This window comes from Marmota monax, unplaced genomic scaffold, assembly GCF_021218885.2.
Source record: "Marmota monax isolate L192 unplaced genomic scaffold, Marmota_monax_Labrador192_F-V1.1 WCK01_AAM20220418_F8-fsc00298, whole genome shotgun sequence".
In the NCBI taxonomy this organism is placed as follows: Eukaryota; Metazoa; Chordata; class Mammalia; order Rodentia; family Sciuridae; genus Marmota; species Marmota monax.
Genome location: NW_026694888.1, coordinates 967,207 through 980,274, shown reverse-complemented (window position 1 = coordinate 980,274; position 13,068 = coordinate 967,207). Strand labels below are relative to the sequence as shown.

Genomic DNA, 13,068 nt, shown 5'->3' with positions numbered 1-13,068 from the left:
GTTTGGATGTCAAACTTGGAACACCTCCGAGGTCCGGGAAGCCAAGCCTGGGAAATCGGCCCCGAGTGGCTCTCGGGAGTCAGCGCTCAGAGCAGCTGGCAAGAGACATGCAATCCTCCCTGCAAAACAGCCATCTCCAGGGACCCTGCGAGTCCCGTGGATGAAGATCAGTGAATGTGAGCTCACCGTAAAATATTACCAAACAATGGAGAAGCTGTTCACGGAGGAGAGCCATCGAGGAAAGGAGGCAGGGAAGGAGGAACAGGACTACATCCCCAAGGACTTCTGGTTCTGAAATGGTCAAGTACAGATGATAAAACAAGTGTGTTTACGTGTTTATAGAAATAAGCGGTGAAGGAAAATAAGAGACTAAAATATGAAAAAGATCCAGATAGAACTTTTAGAATTTAAAATGCAATAATTTAAAATGAAAAACTTATCAGGCATGTTAATTAGCAAATTAAATGGAGTTTAATGCAAAATTAATGAACTGGAAAATATGTCAGAAAAAAATTAGGCAAAATGGTCCCAGAGAGACAAAGTGGTAAAATATAAAACCTAAGTTTCAGAGTCCTGAAAGGAGAATTCGTTAATTTGCAAGGCAGGGATTGGACTCCACAGAAACTAGCTGGCAGATCAGGCATGTAATTAATAAGAATATTAATGCATGAATAACATCATAATCATGAACTAATGGACACATGTGGAGTCTTGTTCTAGAAAATTAGAGAAGCATATTTTTTCTCAACACATATTTATAATATTTGACCATATTGGCAACGAAATAACTTTCAAAGATTCTGTATCAAATGGATCAGGACCGTGAAGAAGATTAAAACAAAAATTCATAAAAGTTACTGTGTTAGCTCTTCATCACTGTGACCAAAATACCTGACAATAACATCTTCAAGGAGGAAAGACTGATTTGGGCTCCCAGTTTCAGAGGTTTCAGTGGACCGTAGGCTGGCTCCATGGCCTTAGGCCATGCGGAGGGCAATGCCCAATGGCAGAGGGTGTAGCAGAGGAAAGCTAATCAGCTCATGGCAGCCAGAAACAGAGGGGAGGGGAGGGAGGAAGGGGCCAGAGATAAGATACAGTCCCAAGGGCACTCCCCTAGTGCCCTACTGTCTCCCACCATGCCCCACCTGCCTACAGTTCCACCATTTCCCGGAGCCCATCCAGCTGTCAGTGGGCACCGTCGTGCCCTGCAGGAAGAACACATGCTTCCCACGTTCTGCAATATAAGAATCCTGTCCAGCATCAATCAAAAACTAGTACTCTGATCCACTGAGGTCAGAGCCCTCATGATCCAATCAGTTCCCCAAAGCCCCCCTCTGAACACTGATGCTTGAAAACCACACCTTCAACACACAGGCTTTGGGGAACACTGCAGATGTAAACCAAACAATAACTAACCCATTTGTCTAGAAATTGAAAAAATTAAACTGCTGAATAACTCATACAGCAAAGAAGAAATCATGTAAAAACACTTAGTAAATGACAAAAAACGTACTACTAACAAAATATGTAGGCCTTCACTTCCAGCCACAATGGAGTTCCAGTGACCAGACTTGACTTCTCACTGCAAACAACAACCAACAAACCAGACAACACATATGAAGACAGCCGTTTGCAGACATCAGCCAACATAACAGGTGGTGCAGGACTGTGATAGGTGAGCCCTCTGATCATCCCACAGCAGCCTAGAGGCAACTTTCAGATCTCGGCACAGGGCAGGAGCAAGTGGGGGAGAAGGATGTCAGAGTGCCAGCAGGCAGAGGCACCCGGACACTGAGTGGGAGTTCTGGAAAGGGCAGGAGCTGCTCCAGTGGCACCTGTGGGTCCCGTGCAGTACTAGTTCATGCTCATGGGACCCAGACACAAAAAGCATGGGCTGTCATTTTAAATTATTGCATTTTAAATTCAATCTCCAAAACTCACACAAGGTAGGGAGACATCTGAGATCCAACCAGCCAGAACAAAGAGAGCCCTCTTTCCTCTACTGCAGTTATTCAGCGGAGACCCCAGAGAAGCCATGTCCTAGTTGAGTGACACAGCAGATCCACAGGATGCCTATTCTAGACCAGCGACTGATCCTTAGGTCAGTTACCTGCCTGACATGCCCTACAGGAGGAACACATGCTTCCTACGCTCTGAAATATAAAAACCATGTCTAGCATCCAATCAAAATTACTGGACATGCCAAAAAGAAAGATAATATGACCCATAACTAGGGGAAAAAATAAATCAGCAGACACATTAATTTTCCTACACCATTAGAGAAATTTGATTCAATGATTTAAAAATTCATCCACAAGCCAGGAAAGGTGGATCACACCTGTAGTCCCAGGACTCAGAAGCCTGGGACAGAGGGACTGCTGGAACCCAGGAGTTTCAAACCAACCTAGGCAACACAGCAAGTCCCCATCCTAAAAAAGAAGACTCTTTATAGTTGAGTTATACCACACATTTAAAAACAGTAATTCGACTCCTACGCAAACTCTTCAAAATAATGGGAAACAGGGGAAGACTGAGAGAAAGAACATATTCCGAAACTCATTCACTGAGACCAGTAGAACTGTGGTCACAGGTGAAACAAGGAAAGTTTGAGAAGTGAAGATTAGAGACCCATTTCACTAATGAACGTAGATACTCATGTCCAAAGGACTCAGCCAGAAAAGCCAGCTCTGTCATGTTGTCCTCACCCGATAAGGGGTGATAAGTACGTGAGAGGGCAGTGGGGACCGACTTCCCCAGGCAGCAGGCAGCTCAGCTCAGGGCCACTCTGCCCCTCTCCACTCCTCAGGTGAGAGGAGAAAGCACAGGGTCCTCAGTGGACACTTAAAAAGCATTCAGTAGTTTTCAAGACCCCTTTATGATAAAACTCTGAGCAACATCAGAATAAAAAGAAATACTTTAACGTCATAGCTACCTACTAAAAGCCCACCCCAACCTTCCCAGTGACAGTGGTGGAGAAGGAGCTGTGGTCCAATATTTATAATATTTGACCATATTGGCAAATATTATTGGGAGGGGAGAGAAGCAAGGAGCCAGGTGTGAGGCGGCCTGAGCCTGAGCAACTCCAGTTTAACCTGCAGTCCCACCAGGCACACCTACGGGAGACCTCCAGTGTGGCCCTCAGTCACAAGCAAGTCACTTCCCCCCACCCTAACAAGCTCAGAGTGAAGTCTCTGTCACGTTGTCCTCACCCGATAAGGGGGAAGGCAAGAAAATCAGGGTGGGGACCACCAGACCAGATGCTTTAACCCAGGGCAAATGACGTCACTGAGAAACCCCGTGGCAGCTGGTAGGGATTGAAAGCGGGGTCAGCAGACCCCAAAATTTAGTATAAGTGATGGAGCAAATGGACAGACATTCAGCCAGCCGACACTGATGCCCTCACACTGAGAGCCTGATGGGGACCCGGACTGACCTCTCAGCTCCTCTCATCGTTTGCCTGACCCTCTGTGTCTTCCTCACCTCTCTCAAACTCTACAGCCACCCTGACCCTGGTGAGAGCCATGACTTCTCCCTACCACCCTCTCCTCGGCCGGCCATCAGCTCCACCCCAGGAGAAGCCTGCCTTGGTCCCTGATCTGATCACCGAGGTCTGAGTGAGTGGGCATCTACTGGACTCAGAGCCTAAGGCTGAGACTTCTGACACTTGAGCTGAGCCTGCAGAGGGAATGTCTGTCTTGAGCCTGTCATGAGTCAGGTGTTTGCAGTGCTTAGAATTAATCTAGAATTGTTTGCTGTGGATTGATGATGTCTATTGCAGTGCCCAGCATTAAGGATTGTCATTTTCTTGATTAAGAACCTATAGAGTGAAATTGTACTGAGTGATTTAAGTGAATAAAGCATTGAAAAGGGCAGAAGCTGTGGGCATTCTTTATTTCTCCCCCTCGACTGCGTAAGTTGCACCTTTTGCCATTGCACCCAGCACCGGGCAACGGGGACTAGAGAACTGGAAGGAAGGAACCAGATCATCCTCTGCAGACCTGAGGCAGCTGTGTGGGTTCTTGGAGCCAGGAAGGAGTCTCAGAAAGGCCGCAGGAGGCCAGCCACGCTGCTGTGCACCAGGGACAGAGCCCAGTTAAAGTGATAACCCTAACCACAAATACCCAGGAGTGTCACAAAGGACACCAGTGACTTCGATGAAGAAAACTCTAAAGGACCAGGCAGTATGCCCAACTGTCCTAAGACTTGGCGCAAAGCCACAAGAAGCCCCACGGTTCCAGTGCCTGGGGTGCTCGGGTGGGAACTTAAGTGCCCCTGAGAGGCCTCGTGGAAAGGCTGAGTCTCTGGCTTGGTGCTGGTGGGAGGTGGTGGGGCCTGGTAGAGCCCTGGTCACCAAGGTACTTAAGGGGACATGGGAGTCAGGCCCTCCTCCTCCCCTCTTCAGCACCCTGGTCCTGAGGAAGGCACTTCACTCTGGCACACCCGAGCCAGCACGGCCCGCAGCACTGGGAGCTCCCAAACTAAGAGCCGAGACGACCCTCCTCACAAGCTGGTCACCCAGGTATCTGTCACAGCCACAGAGCTGACAGGCTGGGATGCAGCTCCCTGGAGTCAACCGAGTCCAAAGTGCTAAATGGAAAACCAGGCCTGGGCTGTGGCTCAGCCAGGGAGCGCCTGCCCAGCACGTGTGAGGCACTGGGTTCCATCCTCAGCCCCGCATCAAATAAAATAAAGTTACTTTTAAAAGATTATAAAAATGTAAATTTCATAATTATCTCAATATATAAAATAAAAATCGATCAAAAGAAAGCTTCAGTAATAAACAATTTCTAAATTTTGAGAAAGTTTTTTAGTAGTAGAGGGTTACGAGGGTTCACTCTTAGCTACTGTTCGTGTCTCACTGTGCCTAATGTCTACGTCAGACTTCGCCACAGACGTAGATACAGGAAACCACAGGTCAGCACGGACCCAGCCGTGCTCTCAGGCACCGATGGGGTCTGGAATGTGTCCCAGTGCCACTGGGGCAGGACACAAAACCACCAACACACAGATGGGGCTCAGAAACAGACCTGAGTGACCACAGCCCTCTGCATCTGATGAAGGTGGCCCAACACCACAGGGGACAGGAGGGACCACTGAACCCGTGGTGGGAGGGCAACCCTAGCCCCATGGCAAAGCACCTAGTTGGATCCTTGTGGGCCGAAAACCCTAATGTGAGCAACAGCGCTTCAAAGGACAGTGAGGTCTTCATGCTGTCCTCAGGACACCACTAGAAGGCCACAGAGCACTCCCCCACCTGGAGGAGACGGATGACCCATGGTCCATCAAGGATTCACATGAAGAGGTAAAACTGAAAACACAACAAATCACAAAACAGAAGTGGGCAGAACTGCACAAACGGGAAGTTCACTGGAAAGGTGGTGCAACCCAGAGTGAGCAGCCCCGAGGGCGCCAGGGTCCGCCCGGCCAACAGGAGCCTCTCCTGAGACAGGCTCCACTGTGTGCCTAGCTTCGTCTCCTGCTGGCGGGCCCGAGGGTCCTCCTGCCTTGGCCCCCTGAGTGGCTGGGGGACCCGGGGGGACACACTGGCCCAGCAGCTACTTTGCTAGCCCGCCCAGGGAGTGACCTGGGACCACCACCCGGAAAAACCACCCGGTGGGATCTGGAAGGGCTGCCCACCGTGTGCCATGGAGGCTGTGCCACCGTGATGCCACCCACCCCCACAGAAAGGCCCCCTCCAGGCAGCAGCATCCAGAACTGCAGGAAGCAGGAGGCCAGTTCCCACGTGTGCCCGTCGGGGACCAGACAATGTACTGCCGTACCTTCACAGAGGAGCCATGCAGAGGTGGGAAGGAGGGAACCAGGGCCTCGGGGACCTCGAGGACCTCACAGGAACAGCACAGCAAGGTGCAGACAAGGGCCCTGGGACGAGGCCACAGTCTCTACCACACGAACACTGCCCAGAGCTGGGGCAGACGATGGGGTCCGGGACTCTCGGTGGCTGGAGAGGCCAGGTTCTGAGGGAGTGGCTGCTGCAAGGCTCGATGCACCAGCGCTGGTGACCGGGGGAGCCCTGCTGCCCCATCTGCCCCGTCTTCCTTCTGGGCGCAGTGAACCTGGTGGGGGCCTCGTGAATGGGGAGTGTTCTGTTGGTGCTGGGGACAGGTGGCATGTTGGAAATGCTTTACTCTAAAGCTGACGGTGGGTAAGTGGCTCTCACACAATACCATTTTTTAAAATTTCAAAGTCACGAAGTCCTGCTGTCAAGGGGAGCAAGAGGTCAGGCTGCCCTGGAGGGTCCCGAGCAGCCCTGAGGGCACCCAGAGGCTACTGTGCTGCCCACGGCAGAGGGCCGAGCTGGAGATGGGGTCTGGTGGCCACGATCACTTCATCAGACACCCCATGTGCCGGGGGATGGGAAGAAGGGCGGGCACCCCAAAAGCAGAAGGAAGGTATACTGTGCTGCAGGGCACCAGGACCCTGCCCGCCTGCAGCAGGGCACGGAGGAGTCAGAGCCAAGCAGAGACCGAGAGGCTGCCGGAGGATCCCTGAGCCCCCAAGGGTCGGCGCTGGGGGCTTGATGGTGGTGCTGTCAGTGTCTGAGGGTGACAAGCCCCAGGACTGTCTGCGAGACGTCAGGGCTGGGCCCTGGGGGTCATCCTCATGAGCGTGGCTATGACTCGGAGAGGGAGACTTGAGTCTGGAGCCAGGCCCCAAGAGGGAGGATGGGAGCCCGTCCACCCAGGGCACTGGGGGTTCCGCGGACACAGGAACCCCACTGCTTCCTCTGGGCTCTCAGGCCATTTCCGTTTTCTGCACCAATGTGGGGGTCTTGTGCAGAAAAGCAAGTCAAGGCCAGACTTGGTGGGGGCCTCGTGAATGGGGAGTATTCTGTTGGTACTGGGGACAGGTGGCATGTTGGAAATGGGTTGGAGACAAAGGCCAAAGTGGTGGCAGAGGCCAGTGCCAAGTTTGGATGTGACCCTACGTTTCAGGTGCTGGGAATTTAATCCCCAAGGTCACTGAGTGTCGGGGTCTTTGGAGGTGCCTGGCCATAAGGGAATGGAGTACTGCATTCACGCACTCAGGAACTGTGAGGTCATCACGGGAGTGGCTCTGTTATGAAACGAGCTCTCTCCAGCAAGCCTGCTGTCTCACATGATCCCACACCGTGTTGCCACGTAGCACAAGGCCTCGCCAGAGCCGAGCATGCTGGTATACCCTGTTCAGAAACTTCCCAGCCTCCAGAGCCATGAGCCAAATAAACATTTATTCTTTGTGAATTACCTAGTCTCAAGTATTTTGTTGCAGCATCAGAAAACAAGCTAAGACAGGTACAGATGCCTGACAGGTGTCTATGCTGCTAGTAGTGGAAGCGTGAGCAGCAAAAAGGGACCAGCGTGGGCGCAGGCCCTCCCTGCCTCTAGGACAGGCCATCACTTGGCAGGGAATCAAGTGCACAAGGGCCTCCCTGGCCCCCAGTAGCCTTCATCTTGGGACCTGTCTTCCTCCAAGTTAGACCAGTGGCCTAATGTATGTACACACCAGGGACATCAAAGAACACAGCACGAACACAGCACCTCTTCCCAAAACCCTGACTCAGTGAGTGATTCTTCTCAAAGAGTTTAATTAAGAAAAAAAAAAAAAAACACAAAACAGGTTTGTCTTCACATCCCAACAAGTGCACAGACTTGAGCCCCAACTAGGCCACACTCTAAACACTGGAAGAGTGAGGAGCAGCCTCTTGACCAGAGGGCCTCCAGGTCCGCTGGCCACTGAGACCCCATGAAATAATGTGCAGAGAACACTTGAATCACCCCTCAACAGCAAAGGGCAGAGTGTGGGAGAGGTGCCCCCCAAGACCTCAGCCTCCACTGGCATTTGTCAGAGCACAGGAACTCCTGGGGGCTCAGCTTATGCACCCAGGGGTCAGAGGAAGGCAACCTGAGGAGCAGGGCCCTCACAGAGGGCAGCTGAGCCAGGACCCAGGCAGGCAGCTAAGCTTTCTCTCCACTGAAGCAGAAGGGGAGGCCTTCCGTGTGGAGGCTGGAGCCCATACTTTGGTAGAGAGCACAGCAGCACCCCCTTCTCCCAAGCCACAGCCCGTAGCAGACCCCGGCTCCTGTCAGAAGACCAACTCAAACACACCTCTGCCGGGGACTTCCCAAACGTGCACATGAACAACAAGCCTCCTACATGCGTAAGAGCAAAGGCCTCAAAGTGAAGGCCGATTAAACCAGCAGAAACAGGCCTTGGCAAAGGGAAACCAAGCACGGAGCCAGCAAGCCAACAGCACCTCACTACCGTGTGCAGCACATGGGAAGTCGCCACATTCTCCAACAGCAAGACGCTAAGAAACAGGAACATTACAGTCAAGAAAAGCACAATGTTGAGATTCTACATAAGCTGGAATACAGAGTTCCAAACAAAGAACGAGAAAATGAAGACCAAAGACTGTCCAGAAACTAGAACCCAGACAAGGAGACAGAATATATAAGAGAAAAGGCAGAGAAGAAGACCAGCCCCTGGACTCAGGAAGAAAACAGGAAAAATGAGAGGGGTGAAAATCATGCACAGATAAGAAAACCTGTCTCCCATTCAAAAGCCCCCTGAGCCCCAGTGAAGCAAACACCACTCAGAGCCCCACCCACGGGCACGGGGAGAAGGCCGGAAAGGGAGATTCCAGGGAGAAAGACAGGCCACTGAGAAAGAGGCCACTGCATGAAAGAAGGGCCGCAGGACCCACCCTGGGGAGAGGGAGGAGGGCCGGGGGCTCACACACACTCAGACTTCCGCACCCCCAGAAGTGGCACAGATGCGCTCCAGCAAAGCAAGGTGGGAAACCAAGAGACAAGCAGCTGTGGGGTCCCAAAGACACAGACCCAATCCAGCAGATGCAGCTGCCAGGAGCCAGGAAGTGGTAGGTCACAGGCAGGCAGGAGGTGGCCGCCTAGAGTGGGGCTCCGCAGAGCTGGGAAAGTGAGGAAGCCCATTCAATGCAAAGAAGCGCATTCAATGTAACAAAAGGACACCACCCAAGACAGCCGCTTCCAGCAAAAGCTGACCCAGGCGGTGAGGCCCGGAGGTGTCACTTGGTCCTGGCCTGCTGAGTAGCTGCATCCTGCCTGGCACCAGGGACCTGCAGCCAGGGTGGCACTGGCCACACAGCAGAGAAGCCAGGTCCCCACAGTCCTGCCCCTCAACACCCTGGCTTGAGCTGGTGACAGGTGGGGAAGGCAACTGACAGGGCCAAGATGGGGGATGTCTGATCTGCTCTAGCGCACTCCTGGGCACCACCCACTTCCAGCTGAGGACAGGCGGGAGGTGGCTCAAGAGGAAGGGGGCCTACAGGTGCAGTCAGGCGCCATTCCTACCCCTAGAGCTTCGCAGCCCAGGTGAGACCTGGAGAGCAGGGCGCCTGTCCTGAGGCCTACGGACGAGTCCTGGCAACACCCTAGCAGGCTGTGTGCAGGCTGGGTAGAGCTGCTCCAGGCAGGAACAGACCCCGAGTGAGGGCAGACAGTGTGGGGGAGGGTGTGTGTCTGTGAGGGTGAGCGTGTACAGGTGCCAATGTGCACCTGTGGGTGCAGGAGTGGGGAAAGGGGGCTCTTCAGCCTCCCCAAGGGCCATGTGGTGAAGGGGCGGGGGCTATGCAGGAGGCTTGGGCAGTCCTGAGATCTGGTTGGGTGGACCACAGGGTAGGAACCTCCTGGGCCCTGCAAAGCCTGCCTGGACTTCAGGGTTGGGATTAGGAGATTAGACCCAGGGTCAGAAAGCTTTGGAGAGGGGCAGCCCCTCCCACTCAGCCTCTGCAGTCAGGTAGGAACTTCCGGGTCATTCTCCGTGCAGAGAGCTAGGACCTCAGGAGCTCACGGCCAGTGGAGGAGCCCAAGGGGTCTGGGTCTTAGCTTCAACTGGGGACTTTGTGCCCTCCTCCCCTCCCCTGTAGTGTCCGGATCTGCAAGACCACCCAGGCACTGAGGGACAAGGCACTGAGGATCCAGGATTCCATCTGACCTTGGGCCGGGATCCTGGCTGGGCTCAAGTTAAGCAGCAAGCTGGTTACCTGGGTGGGACTGGGGAGCCCCTGCCCCTGCTCCAGGCAGATGCCAAGGAACCCAGATGCAGGGCCCTGGGATCCCAGGACAGACCAGTGGACAGAAGCCATCAACAGAGGCAGAACTGGAAAAGGGTGCAGGCCAGCCCTCCTGGCCTTGGGCACCAGGACCACCTATGGACAGGCTGGGGGCAGGGTGTGGTCCACCCCCATGAGTTCTCAGAGATGCTCCTGGGCAGGGATGGAGTGGTGGACTTTGGGAGGTGACATTGTGCTCCCTCTGGCTATCAGCAGGGAGGTGGTGAGCCCTGTCCTCTGAGCCTGGGAACACTCAACAGGCAGTGTTCAGGGAACTCGGCCACGTGCTGGGCCTGCCAGGTTCTGGAGCCGGTGGCGCAGGCCCCTCCAGTCTCCGGCCTGAGCTCAGTCAATCCTAAAAGCAGCGTTTTCCGTGCTGACAGCTCTTCACAGGCCCCAGTCTGGTGATCCCAGTCTCTGTGAAGATGCCCCGCCTGCCACACACACGCAGCACAGTGGCCATAGCTGTCGGGGGGAGCTGAGGGGCCTAGGGGACCCCACCCTCCAGTCCCCAACTCCTCCACCCACTTCTGTCCCTTTTCTCCCCTGGAAGAAGCCCACAGGAAGACTGCTCTGCTCCATTCTGAGAACAGGGTCAGCACTGGTCAGCAGATGTGATGGAGGAGAGGACACAAGGGGCACAAACTGGGCATGAGGGCCCCCTGCCCAGTGAGCAGGATTTGATTCCAGTTCAGCCATCTTCAAGCTTTGGCCTGGGCAGAGCATCACTCTTCCGGGGGCTGTTTGAGGGGCATCCCCATGGTGGGGGACAGCACAGGGGTACTCACTGCAGGCCTCTTACAGGCCTTCAGACAGGGCTTTGTGATTAGCAGCCCTCCATGCTGTTGCCCTACCTCAGGAAGGCAGCCTGCCTCCCAGAAGGAGGCCCTCATGGTCCCTGCCTCAGGCCAGTGTCCTGCCTGGACTTCGCACCCTGCAGAAGGATGGTTTTCTTACAAGCCTGGGTCCAGAAGGGCACTGGCTCCTGACCCAACCCCTAAAGGTGGTGTTTAACCACAGCAAACGCAGATGAGTGACTTTCCCTGCCCATTCTGCACCCCACTGCTGGCTCCAGCCCTGCTCACCCCACACCACTGCCCCATAAGGCGGGCATCCAACCACACCTGCAAAATGGCCGCCGCAGGTATGGCTCCAAGCCTGGACCCCAGAGCTTCCTGTCAAACCCGCGGCTGCCTTCTCAGACCAAGGGGACTGCGCCTATCGCCCTGGCAGACGCCCTAGCCATCCTCCTGAGTGAGCACGTCCCCTGCAGGAACCTGCGCTGAGTGCTGTGTGTCCCAGGAGTTAGGGACCAGCCTAGCGCCGCAGGGCCGCTCCGCACCTCCTCCTCTCTGCAGTCGCAGGATCCAATCCGCTTGCCCTAGCAGGCCCTTAATCCCAGCAATGCAGGCGCCCCTTGAAAAGGGTGGCCGCAGGGGAGGGGTCCTCTGGCCTCTGGAGGAAAGTCCTATTCCCGGGGACGTGGGCGCGCATCGGGTCCGCGCCGGGCGACGTCGCGCTCGCGCCCAGCAGGCCCCATGACTTGGCATTCCCTCCTTCCCCTCCCCCTCCCGCCCTGGCGGCCCGCAGTCCCCCCACCACCCGGCACCCAGCGCCCCGCCCAGCCGCAGACCCTCCTTCCCCGCACGGATGCGGCTGCGCCCCGGCCCCTTCGGGAGACAGAGAGGGCGGCGCCCCTGGATTAGTGGGGAGTTGGAGTGAGGGGGCATAAAAGGGGGAGTGCGAGGGTCTTCGCTGCCTGTGTTCCTTCGGTCATCCGAGCCCGGGCGCCTGGGGAGCGCCGCTAGCCCAGACCCCGCGGCCCCGCAGCCCCCTCCCGCCCGCCGCCGGGCCACACCTGTTACTGTGGCGCTGGCCGCGCATTAGCAGGCCGCGTCCGCCGGCGGCCTTCCCAGGTGGTGGGTCTTTCTGGAAGGGAGCTGGGGTCTCCTGGGGAGGTGATGCGCAGCCCCCGCGGAGCGCTGGAAGCCGGTGGCCTGGCCTTCGCGCCGCAGTCCCGGGCCGCCCCGCCCGTCTGTCGGCTCCCGCTACTGCATTCGCCCTCCCCCACCCGGGGACCAGAGCAGCTGCCCCAGCCCGGCGGCCCTGAGCGCCCACTCCTCTGCCCAGGGCTCTGCAGCCGCGCCCCCTCCCCGGTTCCCGCATCCGCGTGCTCTTCCCCTCTCCACATCCCTCCCCGACCCCGCCAGTGCAGCACCTGGGCGGCTCCTCTCTAGGGGAAGGTATAGCGGGGAAAGGAGGGTGCCTGGAGATCCTGCCCGCCGCGCGCCCTCCCCTGGCGACCCCCAACCACTCGGGCCCAGCGTTTCAATGCCGCAGATAAGGGACCTTTCCGCAGGGCCTGCCCGCTGCGCACGAAGGGCGGATGCTCCTGAATTCTCCCCATTGTTCTCCGCGGGGACGGAGGAGGCTCGGGGAAAGGGAAGGGACCGCGAGATGCTCGCGCGTCGGGCACAGACCAGGACGCCTGCGCCGGACCGGAGCTCCCTACCCCGGGTGCAATTGGTGCAGGTGCCGGGTGAGGGGCGCGGGCTGCGGGAGGCCTGGCGGGCAGCGGCCTTACCTCTCCGGCGTCACTGGCTGCGGCTCCGCATGGGCACGGGCACCGGCGCGGATTCCCGAGCCTGGAGCTGCTGCCGCTTGCGGGCTGTGCTCAGCGCTGTGACGGTGGCGCCGCGTGACGGGCTGCGCGCCCCCGGCCCGGCCCGCCCCGCGCCCCTCCCGCCGCGCTGGTTGGCTGCGCTCAGCGTCCGAGCCCCAGCCGCCAGCTGGTTTGTCGCGCACAGGGAGAGGGACTGGCGTCGCGGCCGCAGCGGAGATGGGGATGGGGCTGGAGGGGGGCTGGGGCCGGGCTGTGACATCACCGATGGCGGTGTGTGTGTGGGGGGGGACAGACGCCCTGGCTCGGAGGCCACGTCCCCCCTCCAGAACAGCTGGCACCTCCCTTCCACCTT

At 56.5% G+C, this 13,068-nt stretch overlaps 1 protein-coding gene across 22 annotated transcripts in view; it reads right to left on the bottom strand.

The window, feature by feature from the left end:
- Positions 1-12,784, bottom strand: part of Kif1a (kinesin family member 1A) — an 83,747-nt gene extending 70,963 nt beyond the window's left edge. For all 22 annotated transcript variants that reach the window (XM_058573431.1, XM_058573434.1, XM_058573436.1 and 19 more), the window contains exon 1: positions 12,678-12,784. The gene's annotated coding sequence lies outside the window, so the exon portion shown is untranslated. The remainder of the gene's footprint in view (positions 1-12,677) is intronic.
- Positions 12,785-13,068: the final 284 nt, after the last annotated feature.